Genomic DNA, 24,570 nt, shown 5'->3' on the forward strand with positions numbered 1-24,570 from the left:
GAGGAAGGTGCGGGATTGCGGAGGGGTCGTGGAGGAAGGTGCGGGATTGCGGAGCGGTCGTGGAGGAAGGTGCGGGATTGCGGAGCGGTCGTGGGGGTACCCCTGCTGCCGACTCTGCCTTGACCAACAGCATTTTCAGGCCGGGGCTTCACGTGCTGCTGCTGAAATCCCCATCTCCCTTTTCCCCACTACCACTCCACAATTCCTTGCCCCTCAGGTCCCACCACCAGCTCTTCCCCACTCCTCTTTTCATCTATCACCTTGCGTTTCTTGTTCCTCTTCCCCACCTTCTAGCTCTGATTCCTCATTCTTTTTCTCTCCAGTCTTGCTGAAGGGTCTTTGCCTGAAAAGTCGACTGTACTGTACCCATTTTTTTCCCCATTGATGCTGCCTGGCCTGCTGAGTTCTTCCAGCTTTTTTTGGATTTCCAGCATTTCAGATTGTCTCTTGTTTGTGTTCCAACCTTTCTATATTTTTCCCCATGATCAACTCTTAAGTCTCCCTATATCCTACTCCCTGTTTTTCCAAAAAGTTTATCTGCCAAGCACAGAAGCTCTTAACTTGATCTTTCTATCATAGATACTTGTTTATTACAGTCTTCCTTGGTAGCTAGAACAATCTACATTTTTACTGCTTGATGTCATATTTTGCGTTGATAATGCTGCAAGATGACTGGAATTGAAGAATAGTATGGTCATGATCAATTGCTTATGGTGCATCACATTTTGAACTATAATTGGGCCTTCCATTGTAACTAACTTCTGAGAGATTCACGTTTAGTTTCTTTAATTTACTGGGAGGTTCTGGTATTTTGGTTTTGTATTTCGTATGTTCTTTGTAAAGCTTTTAAGTTGAGTTTGGATAGAAAAACAGTTTCATCTATGAAAGCAACGTGTCAGAAGCCCCCCCTCCCTCCCCACAGAGGAGCATCAGTGGAAAGAGAAAGTTATATTTCATGTTGAAGACTTTGCCAGAACTGGAAAGTTTTTAAAAAAAAAAGTAACTTTAAGTTGCAGAAAGAGTGAGGGACAGATAGACTGGATACCACTGATATGGAGCAGTAGAATTGCCCTGTGGATGAGCTGCATAAGGGGTCATCCAGCTGATGGGTTGATGAGGGAAAAAGGAAGTAAAAGGCTGTGAAATGCAAAGTTGGTTGGAAATATTGTATGGGTCATGCTCAAAGTTAAAAGTAAAATTTATTATTGAGCATATAGATGTCACCACATACAATCCTGAGATTCTTTTTCTGCGGGCATAATTAGCAAATCTGAGGAACAGTAACTGAAAAGAGGATGGATGGACAACAAACTGCAAGTGCAAATATAAATAATGAGCATGAAATAACAAGATAAAGTCCTTGGAAGTGAGACCATTGGTTGTGGAACACCAGAAGTAGAATGTTCAAGAGCCTGGTTGTTGAGCGGTAGTAACTATTCTTGAACCTGGTTGTGGGAGTCTTGAAGCACTTGTACCTTCTACCTGATGGCAGCAGTGAGAAAAGAGCATGGCCTGGGTGGTGAAGATCTTTGATGATGGATGCTGCTTTTCTATTGCAACGTTTCCTATAGATGTGCTCAATGGTTGGGAGGGTTTTACCAATGATGTACTGGGCCAAATCCACTTCCTTTTGTAGGATTTTCCACTCAATGGCTTTGATGTTCTCATACCAGGCAGTCATGAAGCCAGTGACCAAGGAACTGATGTAGACTTCTGGAGAGGGTCAGTAACTTTAAATTCCTGGGTGTCACTATCTCTGATGACCTATCCTGGATCCACATTATAAAGATAATTACAAGAAAGCATGACACACATATAGAAGTTTGCCAAGGTTTTTGATAACATGCTGAATCTCTGCAGACTCCTGAGGAAGTAGAGGAAGCTGTCGTGCTTTTTTGTAATTATCTTTATAATGTAGGTCCAGGATAGGTCATCAGAGATAGTGACACCCAGGAATTTAAAGTTACTGACCCTCTCCTGAAGTCTACATGAGTTCCTTGGTCTTATTGACATTGAGTGAGATGTTGTTTTGACACAACTTGGCCAAATTTTCGGTCTCCCTCCTGTATACTGATTCATTACCGCCTTTGATATAGCCCACGAAAGTGGTGTCATCAGCAAACTTGAATATATGTACTTCACCACACTGTCATAAGTGTAAAGTGAATAGAGCAGGAGGCTAAGCACACATCCCTGTGGGGTGTGCTGATGGAAATTGTGGAGGGGATGTCTTTGCTAATGTGAACTGATAGAGAAAATAACACATTTCTCTTGAACTAATCAGATGGGCATTTTGATTTGAAATATTCTAATTTAGAGGTAAATCAAGGTAAAATATTGTGTAGAATGAAAGCAAAATAAATTGAAGCAAGAAAAAGATGGGGTTGGGAGTAATGAAGAAATCTGAATATAAAAATTAAATCTGGTGCAGATGCATTACTTGTGAAAACTATCAGGGCTAAAGATACTGGATGTTGGCAGTTTAAGATTTATCATGTTTTAAATTGCTCTTTAATGTGTAAGCCCAGATTTGTGTTCTGGGACTAACAGGTGGTTCAGCAATTCAGTCTCCATGTCCTTCATTATTTGAACATTGAATCTGTTGGCGAAAGTTCACTGGAGCAGAGCTTTTGAAAGGACCAGGTATGTCAGAACACGTGTTTTGTTTGGAATATATCATCTGTATCTGGATGTATAATGATTCTGATAAATTACTCCATTGAAGATGATCAGATTTCTTCAAAAGAAAGGCTGATTCACCAAATACCTGATGATACAACCATTCTTAAGGTAAAGATTGAATCATTTTCCATATCTCTGAAGTACTATCTTCTGAATTGTCTGGTTACCTATTAGACTTTAGGAGAAAAACAGATTTTATTAAGTGGCGCATAGTGAGTCATGCTCTGTGTAGAGTCCCAATTGCCAATATTGTGTTATTTTCTCTTTACAAATGAAGTGCTGATTCTAACTTTTCAGGTTAAAATGTGTTGAGCAATTTTATGTAACTTACAATGCTGGATTTTTAGGGAAGTACATTAATATTTTGAAATGCATTGCTATACATTCATGTGTTATTTTGTCTTTCAGTTTAATGTATTTGTAAAATTTGGAAGGAATTTATTTGAATGTTACTAATAGTAATGGAGAATAGTAATTTTTTTTGTATATGGGAGTGTGAGGTTTGTTTGGAAGCTGTAAAGGCAGTTTTAATGCATCTGTTTGGGGATAGTTTCATCTGCTGGAGAACATATTTTTGTAAGTACTGGAAACCTGGGCCATTAGCAGCAGCATCCTACTTATTGCGAATATTTCAGGATGGTTTGTTAGAAATAATACTGTAAAACCTTTTATCTGTAGGGTTAAGAGAATCTGCTTGATTTACGAATTCTCAGGGTGCAGTTGTAAATGTAATTTAATAAGCTTCTAGCATTAACCTGATGTACAATAAGAACAGCAGGTCTCTATACTTCAGAGTTACTTGTGGCCCAGTTGGGATTTTGCGAATGTTTGTTAACTTTAAAGTTACTTTCACACCCTCCCCCCAAACTTTCTTCAACTTCTCAAATTGGTCAAATTCATTATTCTTCCATGCCTTTGACTTGTACTGTATTTTTAAACATTAATTTCTGTGACAAATTGCTTGTGATCAATAACTTCTGAAAATGTAAGAGATTTTAGATATTAGAATCTGTAATGAAAAAACAAGCAAACTCCCAGAGGAACTTTGGTCAAGCAATTCTGCGGGAGGAAAGAATTGTCTCTTTATACAAGCTTTCCCTCTACACTCAGTTCTGATGTAGAGTCTCGATCCAAAATGTCAATTATTTATTTGCCTCCATCGATACTGTTGGACTTGCAGGATTTTTCCAGCAGTTATTTTAACCCTGGTATGAACAAATTGTGTTGGTTGTAAAATGAGCCTCTCAAAAATTCAAAACATCAGCAGGTCTTTTTATCCATGTCCTCTACCAATTTTGCTCTTTCCCACTGCCCTGGGATTTTATGTTGGCGATGGCTTCCACACACCAGGTGATAATTTTTTTTTCTTACAACTTTTGAATGTTATCTTGCTGGCTGTTCTTTCTGGACTGAAATGTACCTTTATCTTGCTACTTGATTATAGATTAATTTAAATTCGATTTTCAAATATCATTAAGATAACATAGTCATAATTTTACAAAATTGCCTGTATAACATGTTGTTAAGCTTCTCTGTTCAAAGTAAATTTAGTACACGTCACCCAGAGATTCATTTTCTTGTGAGCATTCACAATAAATACAAAAAAAAAGCCACAATAGAATCAATGAAAAACTGCACACACAAGGCAGACAAACAACCAATGTGCAAAAGACAAACTACTCAAAGTAAATGTACATATATGTCACCACATACAACCCTGAGATGTATATTTTTGTGGCCCTATTCAGCAAACTGATAGAACAGTTCATTGAAAGAATCAATGAAAGATCAACCAGGAGACAACAAACTGTGCAAATGCTAATAAAAATAAATAATAAAAAATAATGAGATCATGAAATAACAAGATAAAAAGTCCTTAAAGTTGGGATAATTGGTTGTGGGAACATCTCAATGAATGGGCAAGTGAGTGTAGTTCCTCTTGTCCTCACCTACAACCCCACCAGCCTCTGTGCCCAGCACATAATTCTCTGGAATTTCTGCCATCTCCAATGAGATCTCACTACCAAGCACATCTTTCAGAATCAGGTTTATTATCACTGGCATGTGACATGAAATTTGTTAACTTAGCAGCAGCAGTTAAAATGCAGTATATAATCTAGCAGAGAGAGAGAAAAAAATAAAATAAAACATAATAAATAAACAAGTAAATCATTTATGTATATTGAATAGATTTTTTAATATGCAAAAACAGAAATACTGTATATTTTTTAAAAAGTGAGGTAGTGTCCAAAGATTCAATGTCTTTAAGAATTGGATGGCAGAGGTGAAGAAGCTGTTCCTGAATCACTGCGTGTGTGCCTTCAGGCTTCTGTATCTCCTACCTGATGGTAACAGTGAGAAAAGGGCATGCCCTGGGTGCTGGAGGTCCTTAATAATGGATGCTGCCTTTCTGAGACACTGCTTCCTGAAGATGTCCTGGGTACTTTGTAGGCTAGTGCCCAGGATGGAGTTGACTAAACTTACAACCTTCTGCAGTTTCTTTTGGTCCTATGCAGTAGTCCCTCCATACCAGACAGTGCAGCTTGTCAGAATGTTCTCCATGGAACAACTATAGAAGTTTTAGAGTGTATTTGTTGACATGTCCTTGTGATATGGCCCTTGTGGCTAAAGGGATCAGGGGGTATGGTGATAAAGCAGGTGCAGGGTTCTGAGTTGGATGATCAGCCATGATCATACTGAATGGCGGTGCAGGCTCGAAGGGCCTACTCCTGCACCTATTTTCTATGTTTTTATGCCAAATCTCTTCAAACTCTTAATATAGTATAGCTGCTGTCTTGCCTTCTTTATGACTACATCAATATGGTGGGATCAGGTTAAATCCTTGGAGATCTTGACACCAGGAACTTGAAGTTGCTCGCTCTCTCCACTTCTGATCCCTCTATGAGGATTGGTATGTGTTCCTTCGTCTTACCCTTCCTGAAGTCCACAGTCAGATCTTTCATCTTACCAACGTTGAGTGCCAGGTTGTTGCTGCGGCACCGTTCCACTAGCTGGCATATCTCACTCCTGTATGCCCTCTCGTCACCACCTGAGATTCTACCAACAATGGTTGTATCGTCAGCAAATTTGTAGATGATATTTGAGCTCTGCCTAGCCACACAGTCATGTGTATATCAAGAGTAGAGCAGTGGGCCAAGCACACACTCCTGAGGTGTGCCAGGATTGTAGGAATGATGGTATTAAATGCTGAGCTATAGTCAATGCACAGCATCCTGACGTAGATGTTTGTGTTGTCTAGGTTGGAGAGCCATTGAGATTGCGTCTGCTGTTGATCTATTGTGGCGATAGACAAATTGCAATGGGTCCAGGTCCTTGCTGAGGCAGGAGTTCAGTCTAGTCATGACCAACCTCTCAAAGCATTTTATCACTGTTGATGTGAGTGCTACCGGGTGATAGTCATTAAGGCAGACCACATTATTCTTCTTTGGCACTGGTATAATTTTTGCCGTTTTGAAGCAAGTGGGAGCTTCTGCCTGTTTGTCTTCTCTCTCCCCCCCCCATTTCACCTCTTTTCTGCTCCCTACTTAACTCCCTTGTCCATCTGTCTCTCGCCCCAGCACTTATCCTTGAAACAGAACAAGTGATACACCTGCCCCTACACCTCTTCCCTTACTACCATTCAGTGCTTCCAGGTGAGGCAACACTTCACCTGTGAGTCTGTTGGGGTCATATACTGTGTCTGGTGCTCCTGCTGTGGCCTCCTGTGCATCGGTGAGACGCAACATGGTGCTCCTCCTCCCTTTTCTTCTCTCTCTTTCAGCAATCAAATTCCCAGCTTTTAACTACAAGCCCCCCCCCCCCTTCAGGTTTTACCTATCACCTTGTGTTTCTCTCTTCCCTCCCCCCACCTTTCAGATCTCTTCCTCAGCTTTTTTTCTCCAGTCCTGCTGAAGGGCTTCATCCCAAATGGTCAACTGTACTCTATTCCTAGTTGCTGCCTGGCCTGCTGAGTTCCTTCAGCATTTTGTGTGTGTTGCTCAGATTTCCAGCATCTGAAGATTTTCTGGTTTGTGAAAGTAGTTTCCTCCTTTTGTTCAAGAGCCTGATGGCTGAGGGGTAGTAACTTTTCTTGAACCTGGTGTCACAGGTCCTGAGGCTCTTGTACCTTCTACCTGATGGCAGCAGCGAGAAAAAAAGTCTGACTTGGTTGGTGAGGATCTTTGATGATGGAAGCTGCACTGCTATAACAGTATTTCATGCAGATGTGCTCAATGGTTGGGCAGGCTTTACCTGTGATGTATTGGGCCGAATCCACTACCTTTTTGAAAGATTTTCTTTTCAAAGGCATTGGTATTTTGAAACCAGGCTGTGCTGCAGCCAGCCAATACACTTTCCACTACACATAAAATATAATAATAACAAAAAATAAGAAATACCGCCTGCCTGCTCTGCCCCCACCCCCAATATTTTGCAACTGTAGTTTAATAATAAACTATTGTATAAATATTAACATTTCTATCCTGCCCATTACTCCATAGAAGGGTTAATCAGCTTGTAATGAAAGCTGAATAGCTTTTACTAATCTCTTACCAGCAGGAATTCACAATGATCATTGTGTTGTCTCATTAACAGATGGAGCAAAAAGCTTAAGCAGGAGTCCTCGAGCTTGTCATGATAAAAAGACCTGAAGAAATGGCGGTTTTTCAGGAGTGGACTGTCAATTCAACTAATGAATTCAATATGTGTGCCATTTTCTTTTGTGCCACACAGCCTTGTGCATGCTTAATTATACTGAAGGCCTGCAAAAACAAGTAGTCCGATCAATGTTAAATGTACAGTGATAATGTGAAATGTTAATATATGGAATCCAATAAATGATTGCAAGTTTTTGTAGATTTTTGAATAGCTGACCAAATGCAGGTTGTGAATGCCTGCATTCCTGTCAAAGGGACATTGTTAGTATAAAAAAGTTGTTTTTTTTTCATGTTCAAAGGGCTTTGAAGCACATTGAGCAGTAAGGTTGAAATTACCCTAGAAGAAAACAAAGATTTAAAATTTTTGTTTGAATTTCAGTTTTAAAAGAATAATTTTTGCATTGCTTTGCATTTACATTTTCTAAACTAAAATGGCATTTGTTCTTTCAAACACAGTGATTCTTCAAGGTGAAACAACAGTACCCTTCCTGAGGTATATTTATGTAAATGACTGTAATCTTTACAAAATAGTTCCTGTTATGCTTGGTGTTTAGGATCTGTCAAGTGACCTCACCCAATTTACACATCAATTTTGTTAATTTAATAATTTTTTGTTGTAATACTTTACACATGTATTTATAAGTATATTAATACCAATAATTTGGAACCATAGCTTTTGAGTGAACAGTTCAGATTACTTTTAGTTATTCTAAATTTTTAACTGGGGCTACTTACCCCAAGGAATTGGGTAAATGTCTGGTATTTGAGTCGGTCTACTTGGCTAATTTTTGTTTTTAAATCCAGTACAAACTCTTGTTTTGGGGGGGGGGGGGCATCCAAACACTGTAGATGAAGCTAACATTTATCCAGTTAACTTCTGGCTAACAGTAATGTTTGTGGTATATCAAAATTACACAGCAATGAGGCTCATTATTCTGAGTTTGGACTGTATTTTTTCCAGAATTTGGCAAATATCTTGTTCTTCATTGACCTTATATTAACTACAAAATTTTTAATGCACCTTTCAAAATTTTAAAACCAACATCTATCCATATTTGAATTTTGCTGTATTGCTAAATTACACTTGATGCTGTAATACCATAAAGATGATTGTCAGAACATCTTCTGAACAAACATCTTTTTAAACATCTAAGTGAAATCTTCACCACTTAGTTGTACAGTATGGTGAAAGTCTCAGAAATGGTGGCTTGTGCATATTCTTGGCTCAGTGCTCAAGCTGCCTATGCTTGCCATTTATTTACATGGTGATTAAATTTGACTAAATCTTGTTTAATAACAGACACTAGATCCTTTGGGGTGAGGTCTTTAAAACAGAATTGAATTGCGAAAGTATGTCGTGTCATGCGCACTACGCTCCGGCCACAAAAGTGATTGGAAAATAGTTTTTGACTACTGTAAAAGCCATGCACCTTATTAAATGTTTTGGATTGCCATCCTGCATCCAAGACATGAATTTGTACCTTTTCCCTCCACAGATTCTGCTGGACGCAGTGTTTTGCCAGTGTACTGTTTAAAGTTGCAGATTCCGGCATCATGTTTAAAATAATTAATATTTTAAAGACAAATGAAGAAAATTTACCGGTAATTCAAAATGTAAATTATCTTATTTATTGTTTTCCCGTAGTAACTTCTTTACATTTAAGTAGATTGCAAGCTGTTACTATTTTTAATCTGGCTTGGCACAAGTTTTGCAGGAGGATTTCCCCACCATTAATTCCAGGTACAGTTGGGATAACGTTGAACAGTGACCAGAAACTTAAAGACTTTTGTATTCACATACAAGTGTACAACAATTCCAAACCTGGTTGCAGAATACTGCCAATACTTACTGCAAAAATCTGAGTCAATGTATTGTATTTGTGGAATGGTCAATTCAAGTTGCTGCTCGGTGGAGGCTGACAGACTGCTCACACGAACCAAATGGTCACTCATGGGGTATGTCGGTATCGTGAGAAATTCAAGGTACAAAATTAGTTTGAGATTGAGCATAGGGAAAGGAAGGGAATGGATTTTAGACACTCATTCCATCTGCCCTGATCCTTATTGTTTTGAAATGAACCTTTAATATCAGTTATCCTGCTCCCAGTGCAAAAAGTTTCCATAATGATTTTCTGAATCTGAAATAATAACTAAATTTGTTGCTGTACAACGGTTCTGTGTTTCTCTACTATGAGTCTTTTACAGGCGGACTGGAGTTGATGAAATGTGTGGTTGCTATAGCAATAGACTGCTGAGTGCAGCTTCAAGGTCGGTCAGTTATGACAGTGATCAGTCTGCTCAGTGTGGAGGATTGTAATAGCTGTATTTGAAAGATTACTGGAATGTTTCTGTGCGAGAGACTTCTTGTGCAATTGTAAGATTCTGATTGTTGAAAATATTAAATGTTTCCTTTCTTGCTGAGAACTAGGGCTCCAGTTTGCAAAACAACAGAATAGGTAAAAGAGAAAATGGAGAATTCGGACCAAGTACTATATATTGTGTAACATAATTTTTAATATACAGAATTCAATCTTCCAAGTTGTATTTGACAGTATATGGGAAAAATAAGTCTTGAAATCCTGGAGATGAGTCATATTTACTCTGTTTACTCATTGGAAGCTGTGTGTGTGTGGGTGTGTGTGTGTGTGTGTACATAAAGACGCACATAGATGGACAGACACCCCTCCTATAAAAAGTATTCGTCTCCTTTGGAAATTGGCATATTTTATTGTTTTACATCCTGAATCACCGTGGATTTAATTTGGCTTTTTTGACACTGATCAACAGAAAAAGACTTTTGTGTCAAAGCTTTGAAAACAGATCTCTACAGTGATCTACATTAGTTAAAAAATATAAAACAGAATAATGATTGCAAGCTTCAAATTCTTTGGTGTCCACAGTTCTGATGATCTCACCTGGTCCCTGAACTCCTCCATCCTGATCAAAAAGGCTCCTTTATTTCCTGCGGAGCATCAAGAAAGCTTACCTCTGTCCCAGGATACTGACGGACTTTTACCGCTGTACCATTGAGAGCATACTTACCAACTGCATCTCAGTGTGGTATGGCAATTGACCCATATCGGACCGCAAAGCACTCCAGCGGGTGGTGAAAACTGCCCAGCGGATTATCGGCACTCAATTGCCCACCATTGAGAACATACCATAAACGCTGCCTGGGCAGGGCGAAAAGCATTATCAAGGATGCATCTCACCTTAACCATGGACTTTTTACTCTCCTCCCTTCCGGTAGGCGCTACAGGAGCCTCTGCTCCCACACCAGCAGGCTCAGGAAGAGCTTCTTCCCCGAGGTTGTGACCCTGCTGAACCTCACATCACAGCGCTAAGCAGTATTGCGCGCATATTGTACTGTCTTAGTACTTTTATATTTGTATGCTGTAACACTTTATTTGCAGTTATTTTGTAAATAATGCTATTCTTTTGCACTTCTGGTTAGATGGTAATTGCATTTCATTGGCTTTGTATCTGTACTCAGCACAATGACAAAGTTCAATCTAAATAAATCTAAGTAAGTAAACACTCCCCTTTAATAGACACACTAAGTCATCACAAGTTTTTGAAGTCATATAATTAGTTACATAGAGATCTGTTTTTGGAGACCCCCTGTGTGCAGTCAAGGTGTTTCAATTGATGGTAGTAAAAATACACCTGTATCTGGAAGGTCTAACTGGTGGTGAGTCAGTATCCTGGTGATAGTACACCATGAAGACAAAAAAACACTCCAACTCCGCAAAAAAGTTATTGAAAAGCACAAGTCAGGAGATGGATACAAGAAAATTTCCAAGTCACCGTATTTCCCTTGGTGTATAGTTAAGATGATCATCGAGAAATGGAAAGAATACAGCACAGCTGTAAATCTGCCTTGAGCAGGCCGTCCTCAAAATTTGAACGACTGTGCAAGAAAGGGACTAGTGAGGGAGGCCACTAAGAGACCTGTGACAGCTCTGGAGGAGCTGCAGGTTTCAGTGGCTGAGATAGGAGAGATTGCATGTAAAACAACTTGCCTGGGTGCTTCATCAGTTGCAATTTGATGGGAGAGGCCACTGCTGGAAAAAAAAACTCGCATTAAATCTTGGCTAATATTTGCCAGAAAGCATGTGGGAGATTGACGTCTGCTGGAAGAAGGTTCTGTGGTCTGATGAAACTAAAATTGAGCTTTTTGGCTATTAGACTAAACATTATGTTTGGTATAAGCCAAACACCACTCATCAATAAAAACACACCATCCCTTCTGAGAAGCATGGTGGTGGCTGCATCACTGCAGCAATCCCTTGAAGGCTTAATGAGGGTAAATGAATGTAGAGGGTAAAATGAATGCAGCAAAATACAGGGAAATCCTGGAGGAAGACCTGATGCAATTTGGGAGAAGATTTGTTTTCCAGCAAGAAAATGACCCCAAGCATACACAGGAATGGCTTTAATAAAGAAAAAAACAAAGTTAATGTCCTGGAGTGGTCAAATCAGAATTCAGACCTCAATCCAATTGAGAATTTGTGGCTGAACTTGAAAAGGGCTGTTCACTCATGATACCCATGGAATCTGACAGAGCTTGAGCAGTTTTGTGATGAAGAATAGGGGAAAATTGCAGTGTCTAAATGTGCACATAGAGACCTATCCACACAGACTCAAGGCTGTAATTGCTGCCAAAGGTGCATCTACCAAATACTGACTTGAAAGGGGTGATACTTAATGTGATCAATTAATTTGTGTTCTATATTTTTAACTGATTTAGATCACGTTGTAGAGACCTATTTTCACTTTGACACTAAAGATCTTTTTCTGTTGATCAATGTCAAAGTAGTCAAATTAAATTTACTGATTCAATATTGTTAAAACAATAAAACATGAAAACTTTCAAGAGCGAGTTGAATACTCTTTATAGGCACTGTATGTAATTGCATGTATGTATATTTTGGGCGGCAGCCTTTTGATGATTTGGCAGAATCACATTTTGAGATGCTGACAATTTCAGTTGATCTTTCTAATAATACTTAAGTGTTTTGTTTCATTAATTTGGTTGTATTTTCTTTAACAAATTCTTGTCACATTGTTAATGTCTGCATTTAGGTGGTCTAGATTATGATTTTTAAAAATCTGAACCTGTGCAACTGGGGTATGATGTGGTTTATAATTCAAGTTGAGAAGTGTTTTGAAGAGTCATTTGTAGTAACATTTCTTCCATTGATTTTAAAGTTCTAACTAAAAAATTTCCCCCCAAAACTTACACTGATCAAATTACGAGTTTGTGCCAAGCAGAAGGGTGAAAAGAAGAAAGCTATTGGAAGAGGTGGCAGTCAGACAAGTTTTTAAAAATAAAAATGAGTTGTACTTTGAATGTAATTTACATGATTAGTTAAATTCAAATATTTAGAAAGCTCCAGTAACTACTCCAAAGGAAGAGTTTTTTTTACATATGTTAAATTTTGTTCAGCTGCAAGTATGATTAAATTATAATTATTAATGTACAAGAAGCATTTTTCTGATGCCATAGGTGTACTTACCAGCAATATATCTTCAAAAGATTTTCTGCTGCTTTGAGTTTTTACTGGCAACGCCTTGTGTGAACTGTTGCAACTTGATAAAACTCTTTTACTCTTTTTTTGCTATTTCTTTGCCCAGGGCATTCATAACAATGTAGAGACACATTAGAATCTGGCATTTCATCTGTTATGTTGGGATCCTTGTTATGCAGATACAGCTGATTCCAGTCTGACCTTTTAGTTCTGGTATGTATATGCATTGATTTTGAACAGCTTTACTAAGCAATAAAGAAAATTCCAATTAAAACTTCAACTATAACAATGAAATGTAAACATTTGGTGAAATAGAGATTCAGTTGTATTTAGTCAGAGAGCTGCAGTGCAATAACATGCCCTTCAGCCCATCTTGTCCATCCTAAACTGCTATTCTCCCTAACTCTATCAACCTATACCTGAAATCTAGCCGTCCCTCCGTACAACTCCCACAAATGTACTTATCCAAGCCTCTTAAATGTTGAAATCGAACCTGCATGCACTGTTTCCACTGGCAAGTTGTTCCACACTTGCACTGACCTCTTGAGTGAAGAAGTTCCCCTTCATGGTCCCCTTAAAAATTTCACATTTCACCGTTAACCTATGACCTCTAGTTCAAGTCTCACTTAACCTCAGTGGAAAAAAGCCTCCTTGTATTTGCCCTGTCTGTACCCCTGATAATTTTCTATACCTCTTTCAAATCTTCCCTCATTCACCTATACTCCAATTCAAAGAGGCCCCCAGCAAGGAGTTCCCGAAAAGTTTCTTTCAATCTCATGTACAGTACTGCATTTATTCATAACAAGTTTTCCTATATTCGACCATAAGACATAGGAGCAAAATTAGGCTATTCAGCCCATTGAGTCTACTGCACCATTCCATCATGGCTGACCCTGGATCGCACACTCAACCCTATATACCTGCCCTCTCGCCATAACTTTTGATGTCCTGACCAATAAGGGAACTATATAAATTTTCACTTTAAATATACCTGCCATCGTGGCCTCAATAGCTGTCAGTAGCAGAACATTCCACAGATTCACATTCAAAAAAAAAATTCTTCCTTACCTCTGTTCTAAATGGTTGTCCTTCAGTTTTGAGGCTATGCCCTCTAGTTCTGGATGCCCCTGCCATCCACTTCATCCCATTCACATCCACCTCATCCAGTCCTTTCAACATTCGGTAGGTTTCAATGAGATCCTCCCCCACCCACGTTCTTCTAAATTCCAGTGAGTACAGGCCCAGAGCTGCCGAATGCTCCTCATATGTTAACCCCCTCATTCCCAGAATCATCCTCGTGAATCTCCTCTGGACTCTCTCCAATGACAGCACATCCTTTCTGAGATATGGGGCCCAGAACTGTTGACAAGCCTGACTAGTGTCTCATAAAGCTCAGCATTACCTCCTTGTTTTCACATTCTGTTTCCTTTGAAATGAATGCCGGCATTGCATTTGCCATCCTTGCCACAGACTGAAACTGTAAATTAACCATCTGGGAGTCTTGCGCGAGGACTTCTAAGTCCCTCTGCAGCTTTGATGTTTGAACCTTCCCCCTATTTAGATAATAGTCCGCACTATTGTTCCATTTACCAACATGCATTATTGTACATTTCCCAACACTATTCCATCTGCCACATTTTTGACCATTCTTCCAATTTGTTGGAAGTCCTGCAATCGTATTGCTTCCTCAGCACTACCTACACTTCCACTTATCTTCATATCATCTGCAAACTTTGCCACAAAGCCATCAATTCCACCATCTAAGTCATTGACAATGTGAAAAGTAGTGGTCCCAATACTGACCCCTGAGGAACACCGTAAGTCTCTGGCAGCCAACCAGAAAGGGCCCCCTTTATTCCCCTTGCTGCCTCCTGCCTGTCAACTGTTCCTCTATCCATGCCAGTATCTTTCCAGTAATGCCACGGGATTTTATCTGGTTAAGCAGCCACTTGTGTGGCAACTTATCAAATGCCTTCTGAATGACATTCTTTCCCTCTCCTTTGTCCTTACTGCTTGTAACTTGCTTGAAGAACTAACAGATTTGTCAGGCAAGATTTCCCTTTACAGAAGCCAGGCTGACTTTGATTTATTTTATCATTAGTCTCCAAGTACCCCAAAACCTCATCCTTAATAATAGACTCCAACACTTTCCCAACCACTGAGGTTAGGCTATCTGGCCTATAATATTCTTTCTTTTGCCTTCCTTCCTTCTTAAAGAGTGGAGTCCTCCAGGACCATGCCAGAATGAAGTGATTCTTGATGCATCTGCTGTCTTTTCAGCAACATCTTTCAGAACTCTGGGATGTAATCCATCTGTCCCAGGTGACTTATCCACTTTAAGACCTTTCAGTTTGCTTAGCACTTTTTTCTTTGTAATAGCAATGGCACTCACAGACCTCTGGCACACAGCTAGTCTCTTCCACAGTGAAGACTGATGCAAAGTACCTATTAAGTTTTTCTGCCATTTCTTTGTCCCCTGTTATTATCTCACTAGCATAATTTTCCAGTGGTTCAATATCAACTCCCTTTTACTCTTTAAATAACTGAAAATCTTTTAGTATCATGCTTTATATTATTGACTAGTTTGCCCTCGTCTTTCATATTTTCTGTTCTTATGACTTTTTTTAAAGTTGCCAATCATCCAACTTCCCACTCACTTGAGCTACCTTATCTGCTCTTTCCTTGGCTTTTAATGCAGCATTAAACTTCCCTTGTCTGCCACGGTTGCCTACCTCTGTCATTTGAAAACTATTTCTGTAGGATATATCTATTCTGCACCTTATGAACTGTCCCCAGAAACTTCAGCCATCTCTGCTGTAGCGTCATCCCCTCCAGTATCCCTCTTTAATCTACCTAGGCAAGCTCATCTCCCATGCCTCTGTAATTCGTTTTATTCCATTGCGATACTGATACATGTGACTTATGCTTCTCCTTCTCAAATTGCAGTATGAATTCAATCATATTATGGTCACTGACTCCTGAGGGCTCCTTTACCTTAAGCTCCCTAATGAAATCTGGATTATTACACAACATCCATTCTAAGATGGTTTTACCCCAAATGGGCTCAAGCACAGCTGCACTAAAAAGCCATTTCATATGCATTCCATCTCTTGCGATCCAACACTAACCTGATTTTCCCAATCCTCTTGCATATTTTCTTTTTCTTTCTCTGTCATTGTATATGTACCACAATTTCAGTTGTGATATTACCTTTATTACATGTCCTTTCCAGTTCCTTTTGCAATCTCAACCCCACATCTTGCCTAAGTCGCCTCTTTCCAAAGATGTAAATCCATCTCTTACCCACAGAGCCACACCACCGTCTATGCCTTCCTGCCTGTCCTTTCGATATAAAGTATATCCTTTGATATTAAACTCTCAACTATGACCTTCTTTCAGCTTTGACTCAGTGATGCCCACAATGTCATACTGACCAATCTCGAATTGAGACATGAGTTCATCCACCTTATTCTAAATACTAAATGCAGCACTTGCATTCTTCGCTCTTTTGAATTTTGCCTTTGTGGTACAATTTAACTCTTTGCACTGTCTACATTTGTATCCAATCATTGGTTTGCACTTCCTGACATTCATGTCACACTCATCATCTACTTACTAACTTGCTGGCTCATCCTCAGCTCTATCATACTGGTTCCCATCCCCTACCACGTTAGTCTAAACTACTCCCAACAGCTCTAGCAAACCTGCCTGCAAGGATATTGGTTTCCCCTTGGATTCAAGTGCAACCCAACCCTTTTGTACAGATCATACCTGTCCCAGAAGAGGTGCCAATGATGCAGAAATCTGAATCCCTGCCCCTTCTCCAATTCTTGAGTCATGTATTTATCTGTCACTTCATTTATTCCTATCCCCACTGTCAAGACAAGCTTGTAGAGCCATACACTGTCATCTGTAGTTTCTGGAACTCAATACAGGTAACCCTGCTATACTGGGGGGAGGGGGTAAAGTTTCTATTCCTAGAAAATGGTCCTCATCATGATTTTTCATTACACTAAGCCACATCTATGGATGTGCAAGAAATGAGTTGTTACTTTTTTACTTTTAAATTTACTTTTTCAACTAAGTTCCATTAAATCTAATTGTATTCCGTTTCTTGAAATTTTAGATAGTGATTTGTGAATTCTGTAAGATCTGATTTCTGTAACCCAAGCGACCATGATGTGGGGTCTCCTGTACAGATTTTCTTGACTTTAGGAGGCTCTTCTTTCCCTTTGTTTGCAGTAGAACCAGACAGTTCCATTTGCCTTTTTTTTTGGCTTTGTTTCTTCTTTCCTTGCATGATCTTATTTGGGCATGTCCTGCAACCTTGCTTTTAGAAGCACATTACACAGAAAAGAAGCTTAAACTGATTTTTAATGAGCCTTTAATTGCCACATTAACAAAGGTATTTCCATTGTTCCACCCAACCTCCCCCCTCCCCCCACCCCTTTTCTGCTACCCAAACTAACTAGTTGTCTGTCTTCCCAGTTCAGTTGGGCCTGAAAAATTGTTTCTCTTTCTACAGATTCTACCTGAATTGCTGAATCATTCCAGCATTTTCTGTTTTTAATGCAAATCTGATTTTTTTTTACTGTTACAATCAGTAACAATGTGGCCAATTGAGGAATTATTGTGTGCTTTGGGAGGTGGAAGTACAGTAAATTTCCTTTTTTGTGATAAATGAAATTATTGGTAGCCGTCATTTGCCATTTATACATAAAAGTTTCAAAACAAAAGTTGTGTGGGTACAACTATGTGGACTATTAAGATTAACAATTCAATTCAATTCAAGTTGAACTGTCATTTAACTATATTAGAATACTCATGGATATAGCCAAACAAGACAGCATTACCACGGGGGTCAAGGTGCAAAGATACCAGCAGACACACACAGTAAGAACACACAAGGTCATCATCAGGTTATTTCCTGAGGTGCACCTCCCCACCCTGCCCGCCACTTTATAGCATAAAAAAATCTTCAGACCCCAGCCCACTAATATCTGTCGACTGGCTCCCCAATGCCCACTAGGCGACACTGTGGCTTTGAGGCCCAGCCGTCTCATATACAAGGACATATAGAATATTAAATAATAATATAATAAAACCAATAGGAGGAAAGATCTCAACTTCTGGTAATTCCCTCCCTCTCCCTTCCCCCATCCCAGTTTCATTCTGCCTCCTCCTCCTCCAGCTCTCTTATGATTCTGCCTTCTTCTACTACACATGGTGCTTTCCCCTTACATTCCTTCTTCACCTTTCCTGCCTATCCCCTCCCTGCTTCCCCTCCCCCCACCCCTTGATCTTTCCTCTTATTGGTTTTTCACCTGGCACCTACCAGCCTTTTCTTTCCCACCCTTCCCCCATCTTCTTTATAGGGCCACTGCCCCCTCCCTCTTCAGTCCTGATGAAGGATCTCGGCCTGAAACGTTGATTGCTTGTTTCCACAGATGCTGCCCAACCTGCTAAGTTCCTCCAGCATGTTGTAAGTGTTGCTTTGACCATAGCTTCTGCAGTGTACTTTGTGTTTCTTTTTCACATGGGTTGTTTGTCCATCTTGGTGGGAGTGTTTTTCATTGATTTTATTGTTTTCTTTGTATTTACTGTGAGTGCCCACAGGAAAATGAATCTCAGGGTTGTGTGTGGTGATAATAAATTTACTTTGAACTTCAAAAAGGGCGTCTATTCTCAAGACATGCCATCAGATAGCTGGAAAAAAATTTATAACAAAACTTGTATGATATTCCACGTTTGTAACTCTCTCATTTTTAAACTGTGGTTTCCATATTTGTTACTGATTTTGGGCTTCAATATGGAAATATTTATGTGAAAGTAATGTAAAATAATGATTTCAGTACTACACTTCACTCAGTTTTCTTTCTAAGCAAAACAAATGAAGACACAGCCGGCAGTAGCAGGATTGTGATGGATGGAAACAGGAATAATTGAGAGTTTCAATGGGATTTGTCTGCTTAAGGTCATGATTTTTCCTAAAACCACTGCAACTGATTTAGCAGTTGTAGTTCATACCACTTGTTATTTCCAATGTGAAAAGAAAAGACTGAGGGCATAGATAGAAGGGCAGGGGTGTCTTGCCGCATATGCAATATGGTGTGCATTTCAGGTCACTACATATATGATAAGGATGTGATTGTACTGGAGCGTTTGAGTTGTGAGGAAAGCCCTCTAAACTTAGGTTTCTTCCTTCCAAATGGAGGAGGCTGAGAGGGAACCTGATAGAAAAATGCAGATATCACGTGTATAATGTGGATAATAGGGGATACCTTATTTTATCCCACCCCGCCCAACGTGTGTAAAACCTAGAGATAGATGTAAGGCACGTGGTAAGAGACTTAGAGTGTAAGAGGATTTTTTTTACCCAGAGAAGGTTGCTGCAATCTGGAACATGCTGCCTGAGTGGATGTGGAAGCAGAAACTCTTAATATTCTGGATGAGCTTTTAAAACACTGAGTTATAAAAGACCAAAGAATAGAAATGGAATAAAAATATATTACTAATGGCTGGCATGAACAGGATGGGCTGAAGGTTCTGTTTTCTGTTCTATGGCTCAAAAATTAATAAAATTTAAATGAAGAAAAAAATAAAAGAACATCAGAAGCTAAAGATGTAACACAGAAACTAAAGTGTTGAAGTGTGATTTAATATTTTCCATGTCAGGAAATCAGTTAACTGTAAGAGAAAAGAGGAATCTGATGAAGACACAAAGAGATCTGAAATCAATGTTAGTCATTATTAAGCATGCTGATCTGCTGGAGGGCAAGCATAGGGAGATATAACGTATTTTTGGTGAGTGAAAAATTGATAGAGCTGGTACCAGAAACGCCAACCTGATTAACCTGATCCTGATTGCAACTAGGCTGTCTGAGGGAAGAGATAAAATCGTAGAGCCCCTGGCTTTAATATCTCAAATATCTGTGCTGGGGACAGCTGGCATGTGTCACCATGCTTCTGCTACCCACATACCATACCAGCAACTTACTAACCCATACGTACTGGAAAGATGATAGGAAATCAGAGCACCCAGAGGAAACCCACATGGTCATGGGGAGAATGTACTCTTACACACAGCAGTGGGAATTTAAACCAGTGTTGACTCTGTAAAATGTTGTGTTGTCTGCTATATTACCATGTTACTCTATGTTAATGGAAATGTTAATCTCTGAGCAATCTCTGGATTAAGGGCAGTGAGCAGTCACTTGGACAAATATGAATTGGTAAGAGGAAACTACTGAACCAGTACTAGCAAATCTGATGATGTTACTTAATCGAAAAAACAGACATTCAATTAAAAAATATTGTTGAAGCATAGGAACATAAAATTTGTTGATAAGGGGTATTGCAGGATGATCAAATTTGTACACAATGGTATTATATTGGATGTACATGTAGCAACATTGTTGGGAATAACAAGAAACAGTTGTGATAGAAGATGTTTTTTTTTCTATTTCAGACAAGAAGAAAGTATATATTGAGGTTCATGAATAGGTTGGTGGAGGTACTTCTGCTTAATATAGATTAATGATTTGATTTGATTGTCCAAAGTACAATTTAAAACTTTGCAGATGACACTAAACTTTGGAGGTAGAGTGAACTCCATGGAGAATTGCAGTAGTCTTTGGGGAGACAACAACAGGCTGGCAGAAGGGTGGATGAAATTTAATGTTTTAAAAATCAAGTTGCATTTTGGTAGAAAGAATAAAAGGCAATATTAACTAGATGTCACAAGGTAGTTGAGAACCTAGCTTTTGTATATTTTTAAAAAAACATACTAGATCTTGAGCTTTCAATGGCGATAGACTGAAAGAACAAAAGGTTATGAATATTTGTAAAACATTTGGTACCATCAGTTGGAGTATAAGGAAAGATGTTAGGATGCAGATTTACTAAAACATAAGGGAGAGACATAAGTAGAAAGGTTGTAGAGTTTGGGTGTATTTTCTTGTAATAGAGAAGGTTGCAAAGGAAGATTCAAAGTTTTCGGAATCATGAAGGATATTAATAGAATACATAAGGCAAAACTGTTCTTGTTCATGGAGGTATCAAGAACCAAGATTTTGAATCTAAGTGAAATGAACCTTGACATAATAACATTTATACAGGAATATTTAGGGTCTCAAATACAGTGTTAGCAGTTGTAATGGAGGCACATTTAGTAATGAGATTCAGTTGGGAGCTTGGTATGCAAATGAAAGAGAATTCCATATGGCTCAGACACTGCAGGAAGAGACAGTATGGCTTGCTTTGGTACAGTAGCTGTTCAGTAATTTTGAATAATTACCTTTTGTAATTGGTTTGGTTGAAGTCATCAGGGGTGACTCATAAGGTGGAAGGAGATGAGTTATTAACTTCAAGCTTTCTGCATAATCACTCAAAGAGTTGAACTGCATGTGCATGTAACGAAAGCTGTATAACTCATCTCCTACCCCAGGCCACGAACTTATCAATCACCCATGCTGTGGACACCTTCTGGAGGTCCAAGATCTGTATGCTTCATGACTGCTGGACTAAGTGTGTAAATGTAGGAGGGGACTATGTTGAAAAATAAATGTGCTAGGTTTTCTAAAATTGACTCCGTTTACCTTAGGCCACAAACTTATCAATCACCCCTTGTAGTTTTGTAATCTAACTCAAGCAATCCTCAAATGTACACCTATTTCATTTTGTGTCTTTGGAAGAAAGATATAATTGTGCTTTCATCATAATCTCTGAGCAATTTGAGCACCCAGCTTACTGATCCACATTTCAAACAATAGGCTAGAAGCTGTCCAATAATGCTGGTATGCCAAGTGTTTGCAAGCTTTTCCTATTTAGTGGTTAACATATAATATTGAAGATATTAACTGAGCTAGTTGAACTGAAGATTTTTTGGAAGATTAAGTTCTGCAGAGGTATAAGTGTTTTTTCAGCTGTTGACACTTGCAATTTTCATTTTAAGTATGCTGTCTCCAATCAGGATCAAATGGAGCTTTTGTACGAACAAATTCTTGTTTTAAAAAAAAATGCCTTCCCCAACTCCCTACCCTCCCCAACCCTCTGGTTTACCATAACTGTATTTGGTGGGGTGGGGTATGTTAAAAGGGAAGAAAACTGCTTGCAAAAACAGGACACCATTGTTTTATTTCCATACGTACTAAAACAGAATTCTGTTTTTATTGCAAAAGGAATCTTAACCAGTGTTGTGCATCTCTTTATACCGTGGGTGACCCTAACAAATGAATCCACAACTGCAAGTCAGGACTGTTTTGGTGAACTTTTGACATTGTTGCTTTTAGTTTAACTGGATTCAAAACTTGTCATAGGCTTGTTCATTAATCTAGCCAGCAACTTATTTTCCCATGTTTGCTGTAAAAATGTTCCTGCACTTGAGGAATAGTGAAAGATTAAAAAAAACTAAATTCACCAGAAGAATTGTAACTTGTTGGAAATCAATGTACAAGAGTTGTCTATGCTTTTCTTGAGTTGAGAAGGAGAAAGTTGCTGAAGGTCTTGTTGCGATACTACAGTCAGTAGTTTCTGGTGGAATGGCAGATTATGGTTCTTGGATAAAAATGCAATTGGGATGAATTCTGTTGCATGCTTTTTGTTGAAATGGATGTTGACCATTACTATCTAGGGCTTCTGGCACTTGCGTGACATTGCCTAAAAAGGGAATTAATGGTATCCAAAAGAGGAGAAAGAATGTTTTCTGCAGTTTTACAGTGTTCTTATTTTGGTGGGGTAGAAGAAGAAATATAATCTATAGAGCATTATCTGCACTTCTGAGGCTTTGGAATATGTTTTTGCATTCTAAGTTGAGACTTTGCTTTGTAAGCATGCTCTTTATCAGATGGGATGTGACACTAGCTAAAAACGAAGTGTGGCTACAAGATTTCAAGTCCTTGTTGGATGACATTTATGTGATTTTGTATTCTTAAAAGTTTGGTTTCAAAGTAACAACTGATGTTTGGGACTTGTTTATACAATTCAACAAACTAACTGAATATTCTACACCAGGGGTGTCAAACTCATTTTAGGTCACGGGCCGGATTGAGCAGAATGCAGCTTCATGCGGGCTGGATCAGTTGGACGCGTGCGAACGCAGCTTTCGTTGCCTCCGTTTTTTCAGCCTGCTCTCATGTGTCTCAGTCTCTGCTATAACTACAAAGTGTTTCACTTTACAAATTCCGTTTCTTATGAAGAAGACTGCCGAGCAAGACTGCCGAATAAACACTAAAAACCCTGAAAACCTGGTACCTGAATAAACTCAGCATTAGCCATATCATACGCCATAGGCGCTTCGATTACTGGGGCCAGCTTTAATAGTAATTAGATATTATCTCGCGGGTCAAAGATAATTTCACCGCGGGCCGGATTTGGCCCGCGGGCCTTGAGTTTGACATATATGTTCTATACTATTGTAATTGAGTTTTAATTTAATTATAGGATCCACACATCACTGGCAAAGCTGGTATTATTGAAGATCCACAATTGATCCAGAACCAAGGAAGTTGCATGTAGACAAGACCAGGTAAGGATGATGGATTTCTTTCCCCCATGCCTGTCATGGTTTTTCACAAACATTCAGTGGTATGATGGTTGCTGATACTTGCTAATTATTAAATATCAAGTATTTTTTCTTCACTTAAGTTTAAATTACCTAGGTTCTGTGGTGGGAATTAAAGTGTGGCGCAAGCCACTGGATTTAACCACCATGCAACTATAACTGAATTGGTTTAGGATTCTCATATTGGTGTGGGGCTCTTTTGCCACTGAAGGACCACAAAATATCTGCTGTCCTTGTGCATCCCTGCCAAGAACTATGGTGTATTCTTCCTGGAGCCTCAAAAATTAACAACTGGAAAGAGACTCTGGAAAGGTGAACCAGGATTAATGTGATTAAAAATGACCAAAGTATGTATTGTTACGTAACCTCGTAACCAGGTAACTTACCAGCAAAGATAGCGGGATCAGCTGAGTCGGATGCTACTATTTTCAAACGTTTTATTCAAAAAGGGGCACAAACGTATGGTTAATACAAAACATTCAGATCATATACATCGTCAAAACTCAATCTAAAACACCGGTGTAATTATAATCAATCAGAAATAAGCTCTATAGTTGTCTAGGGGATAATACTGAGTCCAATTGAAATATAAAGAGTCACTCAGAAGTCTGCAGGCTTTTCCCTTTTGGGAACCGCTGGGGTTTCACGTTGTGGAGAGAGAGAGATGGTTGAGAAAGGATAAACACTTGCCCGTTGTCTTTACAGAGCAAATCCTTGGAATCAGGGGAGCAGGCTTCCCCGTTGTTAGCTAAAAGCGGTCTTCCGTTGGTTCCAGCCACAGATTCAAAATTCGGAATCTAACGCACGTGGCTTCCTTCAAAATGGCTTCCCGCTCCCACGGGAATCGGTATCGTGCTTCCTTGGTGTCTCCTTGGTGCGTCTGAGGGTTGTCCCCCCCCCCTCAGACCCTCCTTTATACTTCTTCACGGGATCGCAGGTGTCAATCAGGTTGCAGGTGATGCGATCTCTCTCTCAACCAGCCCACTTTGCCCGAGGGCTTTTCACGTGGTCTCCATGAGACAATAGTCAATGTCGCCTTTATTCTGCTTCTCGGGAGAATGTGGTCTTCCGCACGTCTCCCTCTCTCTCTCCCATTTCCTGTGTCTATTCAGCACGTCTCTCCCCCTCTTGGGTCAGTTGA

The 24,570-nt window shown here is 39.3% G+C and overlaps 1 protein-coding gene across 11 annotated transcripts in view; it reads left to right on the forward strand.

The window, feature by feature from the left end:
- Positions 1 to 24,570, forward strand: part of LOC140736158 (nuclear receptor coactivator 3-like) — a 218,645-nt gene that overhangs the window by 9,779 nt on the left and 184,296 nt on the right. For 9 of the 11 annotated variants that reach the window (XM_073062009.1, XM_073062023.1, XM_073062010.1 and 6 more), the window contains exon 2: positions 23,309 to 23,393. The gene's annotated coding sequence lies outside the window, so the exon portion shown is untranslated. Of the gene's footprint in view, positions 1 to 7,759; positions 7,831 to 8,833; positions 8,940 to 12,974; positions 13,082 to 18,315; positions 18,351 to 23,308; positions 23,394 to 24,570 lie in introns of those variants that run through there. The other 2 variants (XM_073062013.1, XM_073062016.1) reach the window with 2 other exon arrangements.

The sequence above is a fragment of the Hemitrygon akajei genome, chromosome 11, assembly GCF_048418815.1.
Source record: "Hemitrygon akajei chromosome 11, sHemAka1.3, whole genome shotgun sequence".
In the NCBI taxonomy this organism is placed as follows: Eukaryota; Metazoa; Chordata; class Chondrichthyes; order Myliobatiformes; family Dasyatidae; genus Hemitrygon; species Hemitrygon akajei.